General features: G+C 36.3%; 1 protein-coding gene across 2 annotated transcripts in view; it reads right to left on the bottom strand.

Moving 5' to 3' along the window:
* The window catches only part of LOC143205934 (putative fatty acyl-CoA reductase CG5065), a 45,259-nt gene that overhangs the window by 13,743 nt on the left and 16,068 nt on the right, over nt 1–15,448 (bottom strand). Inside the window, exon 1 of one of the 2 annotated variants that reach the window (XR_013008001.1) lies at nt 12,946–13,039. The exons of the other annotated variant lie outside the window; for it this stretch is intronic. The gene's annotated coding sequence lies outside the window, so the exon portion shown is untranslated. Of the gene's footprint in view, nt 1–12,945; nt 13,040–15,448 lie in introns of those variants that run through there. 2 annotated transcript variants of the gene reach the window in all.

Genomic DNA, 15,448 nt, shown 5'->3' with positions numbered 1-15,448 from the left:
AAAAGTATTCCTAGATATGCAAAAAATAGATATTTGCCTAATATCAGAAACCCATTTAACAAAAGAGTCCTTTATAAAATTTAGAGGATATACATTTTATCATACAATACATCCAGCTAACACCGCAAGAGAAGGAAGTGAAGAAGAAGATACAATCATAAAAACAATGACAGAATGACATCAACTAAAGGCAATGAACGGCATAAAGCAGCTGCTGAATAATGATGTAGTTACATGTCAACTGGAAAACCAACTTATTAGCCGACTAGTCAAGAGAAAACCCCAGACCTGTTAGATTTCTTCATAGTAAGAAACATAACAGCCAACTATAAAAAGATCGAAGAAAATTTTGAGCTAAGTTCAGATCATACGCCAGTGATTCTGACGTTGAGCGAAAATATAATAAGACAAGAAAGAAACCCAACATTAACAATCAAGAGAACAGACTGGGAACGATTTGCTGAACAATTGAACAAACGAATTTAACTAAACGTACCCCTCAAGACAACTGAACAATTAAATTTTGAAGCAGAGAAATTCGTAGTTGATATTCAACAAGCTGCTTAGAATAATACTCCACAAATTAATAGTACAATTAAAGGAATTAATTATCCAAAAGAAGTGAAGGAAATGGTAGCTGAAAAACGTAAATTACGAAAAAAATGGCAACAAAACAGAACACCTGAAAATAAAAATAGTTTAAACAATATAACCCAAGGAGTGAAAAGGAAAATAAAAAACAAAACCATAAATGATTATCTGAGAAATGTAACACATGATAAAGAAACTGATTACTCAATCTGGAAAGTCCCAAAATATTTAAAGCGTTCATGTCTACACAGTTCGTCTATAAGAGACCTATGTGGAAATTAGACCTATATCACTGCTCCCAGTAATATCTAAGGTTTTTGAAAAACTCCTGATGAAAAGAATAAAACCGATCATATAAAGAAAAAAAGCCTAATACCAACACACCAGTTTGGGTTTTTAACAAGCACTCAACAATTGACCAGGTCCACAGAATAACAGATGTTATTGAAAAAGCCAACGAAATAAGGTTTGGCATGAAGGCCTTGTGCATAAACTACAGAAAATACTACCAAAACAACACACCTAACTATTAAAATCATACATTACAACCATAATGTTCAGAGTCAAACTAGAAGAAGCTTACTCTACAATAAAAGAAGCTAAAGCAGGTGTACCACAATGAAGTGTACTGGGATCAATGCTTTATCTGCTCTACACTTGTGATATACCTCAAATAGAAAATATTACGAATGCTACATTTGCTGATGATACTGCGATTATAGCTGTCGGAGATAATAATGAAGAAGCCTCACGAAAATTACAACAGGCAAGTGACAATTTAAATAATTGGACACGTGCAGTTCATAATATAAACAGACCGTACAAGCACCAATAAGATTAAATAACACTATCTTTCCATATAGCAACAACGCTAAACATCTTCGAATGAATCTCGATGCAAAACTTCGCTGGAAGGAACATATAAAGAAGAAAAGAAACGAACTGGAGTTGAAAAATAGGAAAATCTACTGGCTAATTGCAAGAAAATCACAATTAACAGTATATAATAAATTGCTATTATATAAGCAATTACTAACACATATATGGACATACGGAGTTCAATTATGGGGATGTTCTGCAAAGAGTAACATACATCAAATAAGTTTTTCAGAACAAAGTCCTGAGAGGTATTGTGGGTGCACCCAAATACTATAGCACTTGTTACCTACATCGAGACCTTCAGATACCCACAGTCAGTCAAGAAATCAAGAGAATTGCAAGGGATCATGAGGAAAGATTCCATTCTCATACGAATATTGAAATATTGCAACTATTGGATACCACCAGAACACAGACTCAAAAAAATCAAATCATTTGATCTTGGGTAGCATTGTGTAGTGAGGTGCATATATTAAAAAATTCAGCAGTGACACGTATAAACATTATTTCACCAGAGACTGAGATAGGGCCGATGGGTCCTCCTAGTTATATACCTAGATTTAAGTTATTACAAAGACAAATCGTAGGTTAGACGGAAACGACTAGTAACAATATAATAACTAAATAATAAAAAATGTTAAACATACAGCCTGAGGTTCACGATTAATAGTACCTGGAGAACCCAGCGAACTATTCGCAGCAATAAATATAACTACATGTAATTATTACTCTGGGCGCAAACCCACTTACTGGGGCAGCAAAAATTATCAGACCTACTGGACTTTTACATTTCGAAAGGCATCTCTTCAAATTAAATACAAATCGAGAGATTTTGCGAAGTATCATTTGATCACACTCCAGTATTGTTAGCACTAGATGCGACAAATCTGAAAAAAACAAACAAACCCAATCCAACTAACACATTTACTATCAGAGACCCGTTTAGTCTTATAATGCAAGAACGTATAACGTATTCCAACCGACGGTTATAGAATCTGCAATAGATACAAATCCTGTTCATAAGGCCGATGTTGTTGTAAATCAGATTTCTCCAATGGAAATTGCCACAGAAATTTATATTAACATCAATCCTAAAAAGGCTGGTTAATAAAAGATATATTGAATATTCAATGCCTGTTTGAGACTGAGGCATGTTTCGGAATTATTTAATGTTGCTCGAATTCATTTGCTTAAAAAACCTGATAAACCAGTAGACCAAGTTAGATCTTACCAGTGTATTTCGCTGTTACCTACGATATTAATATTATATGAGAAACTGCTGTTAAAACGCATTAAGTAATTTATAGAAATACCAGATTTCCAATTTGCAGTTTGAAATCACCACTCAAAAATGGACAAAGCGCATAGAGTAACAGCGGTAATTAAAAAGGAATTCGAAGAAAAGAAATACTGCCCTGCAATATTACTGTACGTCTCACAAGCTTTTGACCGGGTACGGCATTTGGGATTAATATACAAAATGAACAGATTGCTTCCGCCCAATTACTGTCGACTCCTCGAATAATAACATTTTGAAAAAATTTAGAGTTTTAGATGCACGAGCAATCTCTACACTCAACCCTATTTCAGCTGAAGATCCACGTATCCCTACAACAGAAGAAACAATACTTGGAACATTTGCCGACGACACAGTTTTCATATTAAAAATTGTCTAAGTTGTCTAAGGCTGTAGATAACGTACAAGTAGCGGTAAAAAAATCTACAAATGGACTAGAGACTGAAAAATATGGCTTAATCGCTCCAAATCCGTCCATGTTAATTTTGAATTGAAGTAAAATGACAAATACATAATTATATCACTTGACAGATGCCTGATTCAAGCAGAATCAGCTAAATACGTCGAAATATGTCTCGATAGTAGGTTAAACTAAAAACCTCATGTTAGACAAAAAGCAGAGCAGATTAGATTCAAAGTCAAGAAAATGTATTGGTTAATTGAAATATACTCTCCACTTAACCTAAAATCAAAGAGATTGGTTTATCAGTCAATCATAAAGCCAATTTAGATCCATGGTGTGCACATATGGGGTTGACAAATGCCATATATTGATAATACGCCAAACATCAAACAGTTTTGCGAATAATTATCAATGACCGCGAAATCAAATGGAGACAAGAAGTGATCCAAGATTTCGCCTTGAAATACGGTTGCATAATCACAGTAACGTGAAAGCTATACAGCTATTGGACAACACGCAGGAAATCAGAAGATCGAGGCGAACCAAACAACAGGAACTTGTTTAGTGTATATAGGTGTATCATAATTCATAATTTATGGCAAGCCAATAATAATAATTGTACGGCTGCTTCTGTTAATATAAATTATAACCAAAATTAATATAACAAAAAATTAAAAACTAATCATTATTGTATGCCACTCGAACGTATTCTTTCGGTGGCGGCTATTCCACAAACAAGGAACCATTCAGAGCGTATTCTTGAAACGTAGATACGGCTCCGTCAGACAGATGGATCAGGTGTCGTTCCCTACATATATAGAAAAAATTACAAATATTCCACAATAACGACAACTTGGGGTTATCACCGGATGAATTGTCAGATCTTTGAAACCTCTTAATTCCATATTTTCCAATTTTAAAAAAAATTATAGGCCTTTTTGATATTCTAAATTTGTTTAAAATTTCTTGAAATCTCTTAATTCCATATTAAAGAAAAATAAGAACATATTTTGAAAAATGTAAAAAAATTATAACATCTGATAGTATTTTAATGTATCCTAACTTTGATAAACAATTCATATTAACAACAGATGCTTAAAATTTTGTAACTTGTTTAATTCTTTCCGACTTGAGGGATAATGGTAAAACGGAACGACCGGGTAGCTTCTCGAATATTAACAAATACGTAAATAAAATACTAAACAATTGAAATAGGATCATTGTCAATTGTTTGGAAAACTAATCCTTTTAGACCTTATATTTTTACAGAACGAAGACCTGCGAAAGCAGATAGCTGACGTTAAAACGTTCGCAAAAGCCCAAACAGACGGAAAAGCTGGAAAAGAGCGAAAAGGCTTCCGAAGATCTCAAGGAAGAAATCAAAACTCTCACAGCTACGATAACACAATTCATGAAGCATCAAAAAGATGCCATGGAAGTAAAGATTCCCGCTGCCATAGAAATCCAGACCCAGACACCAGCTAAACGGTTTCACCTTGGTGGGAAAAAGGAAAAGAGGGCCCGTCTCTCCACCTCAGGAAAGCCAGCTGCCGAAGGCCGGCAACAAGGGAAAACAGGCTCCCAAATCACAACCCAATCCGGTAGCCAAGCCGGCCACTAAATCTACCCAATCGAAAGCCAAGGCTAACGTACAGCCTTCGATTACAAAATTTGCCACCAGACCAGTGCAAAACAAGCCGACCACCAAGACGGCCCCACAGCCAGTACCGAAACAAGTTACCACAAGGCCAACCCAACCTGCGCAGGTAAGAAGCCAGGCCACTAAACAAGTCTTAACCTCCACAGCAAAAACAGTGCCAACCGTTTCGGCGACTGTTTCTCAAAGTCCCCCAAAGGAAAAAATTCCGCCTATAGTGCTCCGTGACAAGATGAGGTACATGGAGCTCATTAGAATTACTAAGGCACAATCAATAGACATCATAGCCCGAAACAAAAAGGAGGACATTTTCTTATTCGTCGCCACAAGCAACAATTACCGTAAACTCACTACCCTGCTCGAGGAAAGGAATTACCCTTACCATTCCTTCTGTCATCCGGAGGAGAGAGCATTGCGGGTAATAATAAAAACATCCCAGAATCACTCTGCATTGACGAAGTACGTGAACTTCTCTTTGATCAAGGCTTCCATCCAAAATTGGTGCAAAGATGGAAATTAAAATCCGGGATAGAACTACCAATTGTTCAGGTAGTTGTCCCTCGCGAAGAGCGACAGATCATATATATGACCAAACTCGGCGTCATCACAGTGAAGGTCGAGGTCCAGAGGGGAAACGGCCAGTCAGTGCAGTGCTTCAACTGCCAACTTTTCGGGCACTCCAGCTCATATTGCCGAACCCCCCCACGTTGCGTCAAATGTGCCGGGCATCACGACACTAGATACTGTACCAAAATCCCAGAAGCACCTCCAAAGTGCAGCAACTGCAGTGAAATTCATACCGCAAACTTCAGCGGTTGCAGCTGCCGTCCTGCTCCAAGAAAACCAAAAATTCCGACCGAAACCAGGCCTCCACAAGGTTCTGCATGGGGTAACCAAGGTGGCAGGAAGCTAGCCCAAAAATTAGCCAGCGCCACCCAGCCTGCTCCAACTCAAACTCCTGCTCCAACCAATACACCGGACCTTAACTCCACAATACAGGCGTTTACTGACCCGCAGGCTTTCCTGCAAGTGATCGCCCTGGCTCACCAACTTGCTCGTCTTTTTCCAAATGTCGCTGCCTAGGCGGCAACACTTACCTGTCTCTATAACTTCCAGCAGCCTTTAACTCTTCGAAATGGCTGTTCCGAAATCTCTTATACTGCTGACATGGAATGCAAATAGCTTACGCGGAAAGCAAGCGGAATTGGAAGATGTCATGACATTCTATGACGTCGACATCGTGCTCATCCAGGAAACTTTCCTGAAACCTTCGCATCGTCTCTCTTTCGAACACTTTTTTGTCTACAGAAACGATAGAACACCGGGTCGAGGCGGTGGAACCGCCATTCTCGTCAGAAAAGGAGTCAAACACGAGCTCCTTCCATCGTTATCAGTAAACAACTTCGAAACAACCTCCATTAAAACCGATATCCAAGAACGTCCCTTCGTGATTAAATCCCAGTACAGGAAATCTTCTGCATTCAACTATGCCGAATACCGATCACTCGTGGAAGGAAAATTTCCGAAAATAATAGGTGGCGACTTCAACGCCCACCACCCCATCTGGGGGTGTTCCAGAGCGAATCCCGCAGGTAACGCCATCGTAGCTCTAAGTGCAGATCTGGGCTACGGTCTTGCCTTGCCAGATGAACCCACCCATCACCCTAGTACAGTCTCTCAAGGCGCAGCAAGAATCCTTGATTTCTTTATTCTTCAAGACGTAAATCGTGATTCCGAAGTTCGAGTCCTTGACGAACTAGACTCTGATCATCGTCCGGTCCTTCTCAAACTCGGAATCTGCGCCACCACTCAAGTCCCACTAACAAGATTCAGGAAAAAACCGACTGGAAAAACTACCAATCTCTTCTCCTGAAATCCGATCCAATTCCGAAAATTAACACACCAGAACGCCTCGAGGAAGCCGTACTGAAGCTAACTCGCGATATTCAGTTTGCTCACGAATCTGCCACAGTCAAAATTTCATCACAACCCCAGCCGTGGAAAAACAACCTTCCCGCTTCTCTTAAACGTGAAATTCGCATCAAAAACGGTTTATGCAGATTAGCTCGATTCACCCTTGATGCTGCAGACAAAAGGGAGGCGAACAGAGCATGCAAGAGGGTAAGGGCGGCCGTCTCCACTTGGCGATCAATGAACTGGAACTCATTTCTCGCGGACCAAAGGCTGGATGGCCCCCCTTCCTTCTGGCGTGTCCCCAAATGCCTCATGGGGAAGACGCACAATGTCATCCCTCCCCTGAAGTCAGCGGTTACAGGAAATTTCGCAGTCACTAACCAAGAAAAAGTCGAGCTCCTTGCAGAGACCTACGAAGCTCAAATTAAATGCCTCCCACCCGCACAGAACACTAAAGCTAAAGACATTGACACTGTCATCAACGAATCCAACTCCGTCAAAAGACCAGTAATCCCCGCCTTTCTTCTCAACCATTTTGTGTCTCCAAAGTCTCTACAGACTATGATCGCCAAACTTCAAAACAAAAAATCTCCAGGTTTCGATGGAATATCGATTACCCAGTTAAAAAAGCTCCCGCATAAGCAGCTCGCAGAACTGGCAAACATCATTAACTCCATCATGAGACTGCAACACTTCCCGGCGTCTTGGAAACACGCACATATAGCGGTTATACCCAAGAAATGAGCAAAATCATCTCCATCTGATTACAGGCCTATCAGCCTTCTCATCGCCATTTCGAAGCTTGCTGAGAGGGCAATACTCTACGCTCTCAACTCTTTCAGAAAGGAAAACAACATCATTCTAGATGAACAATTCGGCTTTCGCGCTCACCACTCATCCGTCCATCAAACTTCCCGTCTGGCTGCACGCATCCATCAGGCTCTTGACCAACGTAAAAAGCTTAGAGCAGTTCTTCTGGACCTAACCAAAGCCAAGGTCTGGCACGACGGATTGTTCGCAAAGTGCGTGCGGTTAGGCCTCCCAGAAGACCTAACCGCTCTCAAGTCCTATCTCTCGGACAGATCTTTCCAGGTCAAGATCAGGGCATCACTTTCCAGTCGTAAACAAATCGATGCTGGCGTTCCTCAAGGTTCCCGGCTGGCCCCAGCCTTATTTAACCTCTTTATTTTAGATATGCCGAGAATAGAGCATACTGACGTCGCCTTTTACGCTGACGACACTGCTTTCTTCACGGCCGCCAGGTTCGAAGTTACAATTCATGAAGTTTACAAAAGCAGCTCGATCATGCGGTCAAGTGGTTCAAATTCTGGAGGTTGCAAATCAACCCCCTGAAAACCCAGGCCATCATTTTCCACAAGAAGCGTTACGCACTGCGCGTCTCGCAACTTAAGATCGACACCGCAATAATTCCATGGCGGGATAACGTCACGTACCTAGGTCTTCACTTCGACCGGCGTTCGGTTGGCATTCCCAAATCCAGAAAGCAATCCAAAAAGGTTCGGGGATAGCAAACCTGCTTTCTTCTCTGATCTGATCTTCTAGCAGACTTCCCATCTCCATCAAATGCTTATTTTACAAGATGTTAATTCGGTCCGTACTCCTCTACGGATCTAATGTATACTTCAAATTTGTTGCACCCAACCAGGTCAAACGGCTTCAAGTTTTCCAAAATAAGCTCCTCAGGAAAATATTAAACGCTCCATGGTTTGTCAGAAATAATCAAATTCATAGGGAAACTGACACTCCAGATCAAGCATTTCATATCTCAATCATTCCACAAACAACAACTCAGCTCAAGTTCTTCTGAAAACGCGCTTGTTCGCGAGCTGGTCCACATGCTGGGAGCTTAGCACCGCGTCACCGCTAAGCTCTCCCCCTTTTCCAGGCTGAAACGACCCCATCCGTCGCTACAGTCATAACTTTTGCCCCCATAGAACAGTACCCAGTTGTGTGTTAACTCAAGTTCGAGAATCAATAGAATCGCCGGGCCCTCGTGCCCAATAACGGCTGCCCGATCAGCGGGTGCCATATTCCCAAATCTAATGCAGTAGCAGTAGTGATCCACAGGGGTCAACTGTGAGGCGGTTTCGGTTTAGTGTATTGGTAAGCCCAGAGGCAGTCCCACATAACCCGGTCCAACTTGTCACTCCAGGGCAAGTCTCCGCGATCAGGTATGCGTCATGCATTCCACCGCCTGGTTTTTAGGCCAGAACAAAAAAAAACCTTATATTTTTGGAGTAATATTTCAATTAACCACCGATCACAGATCATAAACAGTCAAAATCTCGAAGTACAAAGAAAAATATTATTAAACTATTTTTAAAATTATTTTAGTTATAGTCACACAGTAGTCGTTATATTGTAGGCAAATTTAGATTATTTGCCTTAATACATTTTAGTTCCATTTATTCATTTATGTTCTTTTTGCTGCTGGTTGCATTATGATGTGATGTGAAATATGATAAAATAATCCAAATGAAATCGAAGCGCCCTAAAAGTTTAAAAGTTAGAAAGCGGAAAAATGAGGAAAACGAGACTCAAACTTTTAATACAAATCCTAGTACTATGCAAAACTATATTTATTTATATTGCTTAAAACTATATTATATTGCGATATTTTAGTATTTGCAAAATCTATTTAACAGAAAAAATTATTCAGTATGTTTGTGAATTAGGTTAACGTATTGCAGACTTAAGACTTACTGCAAAATTTTAATATGCAGCTAGCCGCAAATCTGTAAATCCTCCAGTAAACTATTTTCCCTATATGTAAATAATAATTTAAAATATCGACAACGTAGCAGTCGATTTGCCGTCATTTTGCCCTCGAATGACAGATTTTAAGTGGTGTTTCTATCCTCTAGTAGATGTTTCTGCACCACAGTCATCATTATAATGAAATGCTATGTCTTGTTATCACACAACAGAGTAGGAATAGGGATTTTATGGAGATTTCTTTTGTTGTATAGTAGAACAATTAGTATTATTTGGTTTAAAATTTTTTAACCAACAACTAATTTCAGCATGGGCCTTTTTGCAATGATTGAGTACAAACGGATGACTTCTTTCTGGATTTAAATTAACTATTCGTATATTCCCAGAATTTTTTATTTCTATGCAGAGTAAAAAGATATAGTCCGTATTCAATGTTACTTAATACAGTGCGTCAAAGTAGATCGTTGTGGTAAATGAATCAAGTGAAATTCTCCATAATCACTGAGAGATGGGCTATAACAAAATATAGATCGTTATTGTTAACCAATTACATAGAGGGCACCTGATGACTCATTCGCTAATCGAGACAGACGTGGTATCGGGACCGAGCGATGGGAATGCTGAGATGGACACTTTTTGGCTACAAAGGCCGACGCCTTGACCAGAAATCATATAGTTTCTTAGAGTCTCTCGAAGAGTTTTTTGCTGACGTAGTTGATATACGATTGTTATTGTAATCACCGTTGCAACACCTAGTATATTATCAAGATAGTGACCATTATAATATTTGAATTTGTATTTTGATTATTTGTATTTTATTTACCAAGAAATAAAAGTATTTCATACAGGACATTGACGCCAATTCAGAGAGTTGTTGCATTATAGGCAAGTTAACTCGGAAATTATTTGTTAGTAAACCCAAGAATAAGGTCTGTTACATATTTTTCCTGTACTATTATATATAGCTTAACATTCAAATAGTAACTATGTACTGTATAGTATGTACCGGACTTTGACAGATTGACTTGCCTTAACAATTATAATGTTATCACTTACCCCTAATTTTTAGTTTAGATTAATTGCATATCCAAACCATTCTAGCTTGTGCATTAGAAGCAACAGATGAGGAATTTTACCACGCCATACAGTATTTTTACGCTAATTCAGTTATTTCCAGCTTCTGTTCTGATAAGACGAAAAGCAAAGTTTCTACACAGTCTGATTTAACCATTTTTGAAGGGGATAATCCATCGGCTATTTTATCACTGTCACCACTTATTTTAATAAAGAAATTCTTATTTAACTCACTGTTATAACCTCAGCACAGATGTTCTAGTCTTTAAAATGTTCATTATATTCTAACATTATTTGTTTAAATAAGAGGCATTTATTCGACAAAAATACTACCTTATTGGTCCGACAGGTAAGACAACGCAATGCGTTTCGATCAACGAACTAACGGAGACTGTTCTGGAACCATTCGGTGGTGCGGCACGGGAACATATCGACAACGTGCAGTCGACTTAATATCATTTTGATCTTGAATGGAAGATGTTGAATGTATTCCTTGTTGTATTCCTTTCACTTTCAAGGTCAAGTTTTAAAAAAAGTATATGGATATAAGGGATGAATAAAATATAAATATTTTTTAACAGCTACTGCTACTGGAAAATACTTCGATATTTCACAAAAAATATGTAGATTTTTTAATAAAAAATAAAAATATTGATATATAGGCCGATGTTTTGTAAATACTGTAAAAAGTATATTAATATGTATATTAGTATATAAATTTAAATATCCGTTTTCAAAGTATATTAATCGTTATGTTTCGATTATGTTTTACATTTTAGAAATGTTTTTTTTTTCTAAGATCATGTTAGAAATAAAGTCAGTATTTTAAATTGCGATTTTACATACATACAGGGCACGGCCCAAAAAAATATCGATATTATTTAAAGATTGTAAAATGTACATTAAAGTATCGAATTTTTTAATAAATATTTTATTTTAATTAGTGTAGAGAAGCTAATCTTTTAAGGTTAAGTACCAAATTTAATAGTTTATTAAAAATGATTAAAAGGTTTTATAATATTTATGGAATAATTTATGTAACTATCGATACATCGGAAGTTACAAACGATTTTCTTTCATCATCTCTAGTTTATTCTTTGATCTTCCATATATGTAATCAATAAGAAAACATAAAATATTTTGACAAAAGAATTTGATAAACAATGTTTGCTACATTGAAATATTTCAAAGTTTTGCAAAGTTAAGTGCATTTATTCACGTATAAACATTTATAATTTAACTATTAACAATTTATATTAGTGTATATTTTAAAATATCTTAAAAACATATAATACAGAAATTTAAACAATGGAGATATTAAGAGATTAATGTATGACCAAAGAATTTAAAGATAATACTTAACCGATATTTTACAGTTCCAATGAAAAAGTTATTTGTCCTTACAATAACTCACATCACATAAGAGTATCAAGGATGGAATTACATTTGAAGAAATGCAAAGCTGCTAACAGCGGGAATATTGTACTAGTCCCTTGTGATTATAATACATGTCACCGTGTACCACCAGAAGAATTAAATGTAAGGTGTATTATTTATTAAAGAAAACCAATACAGTACTTTTTTTATACTAGTTACACCATAGTATGTGCCCGGATAAAAAGTGTATAGAATTGCAGCTAATAAAAGAAGGCAGTGAAGTTGAAAAGGTGGTAACACCTCTAGAACCTATTAAACTTGTACCAGTTGATGATAGTTGGGATAACGTAATTTATGATTTTAGAAAATCCTAATAATCTATAAATATTATAATTTTTTTGTATTTTTAGAGTGAGGGCCCAACTTATAATGCAGAGCAATATTGTCTCGAACATCAAGTATTGAGACGTTTAGACACAGAGTCTGCTTCAAAGAGACAGAATTTTCGGAATTCTGAAAGACAAAGAATAGGACAACTTACAGACACTGCCGTATCCAATAAATCCAAATTGAATAGTTGTCAGGATCGTCAAAATGTAATATGAATTTTTGAGTTTTTCTTAAAAATTTGACTTGCTTTGATTGGTTTCTTTTTAGGCAAACGTACCACAAACACCAGTGGTTTCATCACAAACAAAGACAAAACACCTGACGCAATAAGTGATGTAATAACGAAAAATTGGAAAAGTCCAAAAGCTATATTATCCAAACCAAATAAATTATGTTCTATTTTAAAATTTTATTATAAGTGTGCGATATGAAGTGTTTATGTGATTTATTGAAAATTCATTGTTTTATGTTATAAAAATGTGCTTAATGTATGTTTATTAACTATATATTATTTAATTATACAGTTGACAAATATTTTTAGAGATAAATAGTCTATTCCTTGTAAAACTTATTCCGTATTTTATTTTTTTATTGTTAACATATTCATTAATTTTTTTATTTTATTACCTCGATTATCTATCATTTGGTGTTTTGATATGCCAATAAGTAGAAGCCTTGTTGAGTATCAAGGTCTGCTTGCTTAGGATTAAAAATTAAATGCCTAAAAATTAGATAAATGTGTGTTATATTTTTTATGCGCCAAAAGTGATAAGCTATAAAATACATAGTAAGATATTAAACACTAAATGTATTCAAATTATTTTTTATCTTTCTGCTCAAAGTAATTTTATCAAAGAGGTTGGACAGTAGGAGGTAACAAGTGTTCGATAGTTTTACACAATGAAAATATATATTCTATTCTCAGATCGTGTTAGACATAAAGTCATTAATTTAAGATGCGATTCAGAACACAAATACATAGAGCAACTGGAAAGAACATCGATATCTAATACAAATATATAGTTATATTTAGGAAAGTAAAGAGGGCTTGCAAAAGGGGCATACCTATGTGGGGTACTCCAACGATAAGAACAACCAATGCACGTGACAACAAATTAGCTGATGATATGAAGGGTACCAAAAACTGGGGGCCATCACGAGCGACGTTGCTATGAACGTTTACTGCCAGGCTGCCAGCACAGGAGTAGCCAACCAATCGGTAGTCACCACAACAAAAAAAAGAAAACAGAAAAAGAGTCATTGAATATACCAGACCATTAAGAGAATTTAAAATGGTGTCTGGCAGTCAGACCTCACCGAAGGAATAAACTGCAGGTCACCCCAAAAAGTAAAAAAATTGATTTCACAGAAGTTATAAAATACACAGTATGGAAAGTATAAAATGGAACTATAAAGAAAAAATCATCAACAAGGTAAGAAATTTTAAAAGATCAAGTAGTTAAGAGTATGTCTCCATTATAGAAAAACCAGAATAACAACCACCATATTCCAAGAGCAGGTCGGAGTGAAGTTTTGCGAGGTCAGGGTGGCCGAATTTTAGACACAAATAATTGATTAGAGACGCCTATATGGTAAATGCGCTTTTAAGCACGATTGCATAAATAAATGTTTTGCTGCCTTGAAATATAAATATGTAAAACGCTACGGAGCAAGATCGAGTTATAGCCTCACGGGCAGGATGAAGATTCCGGCATCTTAATTAATTCTGTGATGTAGCCATAACCGACTTATTCATAAAGTATAAATACAGAGCGGCTCAGCTGAATTCAGTATTTTAATTGCCCAATTACCTTCACCAAATCGGTTCTAAAAAATATTATAATGGATGCACATCGTCAGGAAAGTAATTTTAAAACTTTGTGTCATTTTTTATGGTCAAGCATTAAAACAAGTCATTTTTCCAAAAAAATTTATTAATTAATTATAAAATCTATGACAAGAAATATAATAGTTTATTGATGAATTAACGTTTGAAATTTAAATACTAAATACTTTGATAACATTAATTGAATTTTACGATTCATATGAATGCTATAAAAAGACAACTTAATAAACCTAACAAGTTCACGGTAAGATGGAATGTACTACCTTACTTCAGTTATCTGGTATCTTTATGGACTCATTCTTCTACCCACGCCCACCGCACCTCTATCGGGTGGACCTTAAAAATGGACAAAACTGTCCTCTCAAGTTCACCGAACAGCGAGTGATTCTTATAGCTGTATTTTACGCCTTATTCCAGACCAGGCTCTAGCATACATGTATACCCAAATATATATTAAATTGCTCATCCTTTTTAAATGCTACAGTTCGTCGGATTGCAGCCTTCAACCAAAGTACTGTCAACCCCTACTGTCCAATTCCCCAATTCTCCTATAATTCGCTTTCTCCAGCAAGTTTGGACTCCCTCAAGTTGTTATATTTGGGATTTAAAAAGCAGATGCAGTCTGCCGTCTACTCTCTGATGAGAACGTGGATCACGCCCTTTTTATTTGTACTATAGAAAAAAATGGATTGTCATTAACGACGCGTTTACATTTTCTCCAAGTATTGACTGAGATATGGAAAACTTTCTTTATTTTATATGTATCCTGAAAAACAACAAAATAAAATATTAGATATGTTAAAAAAGAATTTCGTATATTAGTACAGTACTAGCTTTTATAATAAATAAATAATCTGATAAATAATTATGTTTCCAGAAAAATTATAATATTAAAACGGAAAATTCAATAATAAAGCAGTTCGGTCAAATATTAGATATATGACTTATGGTATGGTTTTTGGTATATTTTTTAAACATATTAAACTTGAAGAAATATCTCCAAAAATTAAATTATAAATGCGAAACATTATAAATCATATTTTTCAACAAGCATGTTGACACATTGTGAAAACCAGCCAATTAAATCTATAGCAGAAATCAGGTAATTTTGGATATCTTTTAATAAAACATTTGTTAATATAATAATTTTGTTAACGATTGTTAATGTTTTATTAGTTCCCCTATTCCAAATGGCCAAAAAGTAAGAATTCTTTAGAATCGAAAGTAATATACCATTAATATAACATATCTTGCGAATGTTACAACACATATAGTTGGACATAT

Source organism: Rhynchophorus ferrugineus, unplaced genomic scaffold, assembly GCF_030347505.1.
Source record: "Rhynchophorus ferrugineus isolate W39M unplaced genomic scaffold, kcgeb_rfMv2 rfM102, whole genome shotgun sequence".
Taxonomy (NCBI): Eukaryota; Metazoa; Arthropoda; class Insecta; order Coleoptera; family Curculionidae; genus Rhynchophorus; species Rhynchophorus ferrugineus.
The sequence above is the reverse complement of the archived record's forward strand: the minus strand, read 5'-3'. Positions and strand labels throughout refer to the sequence as shown.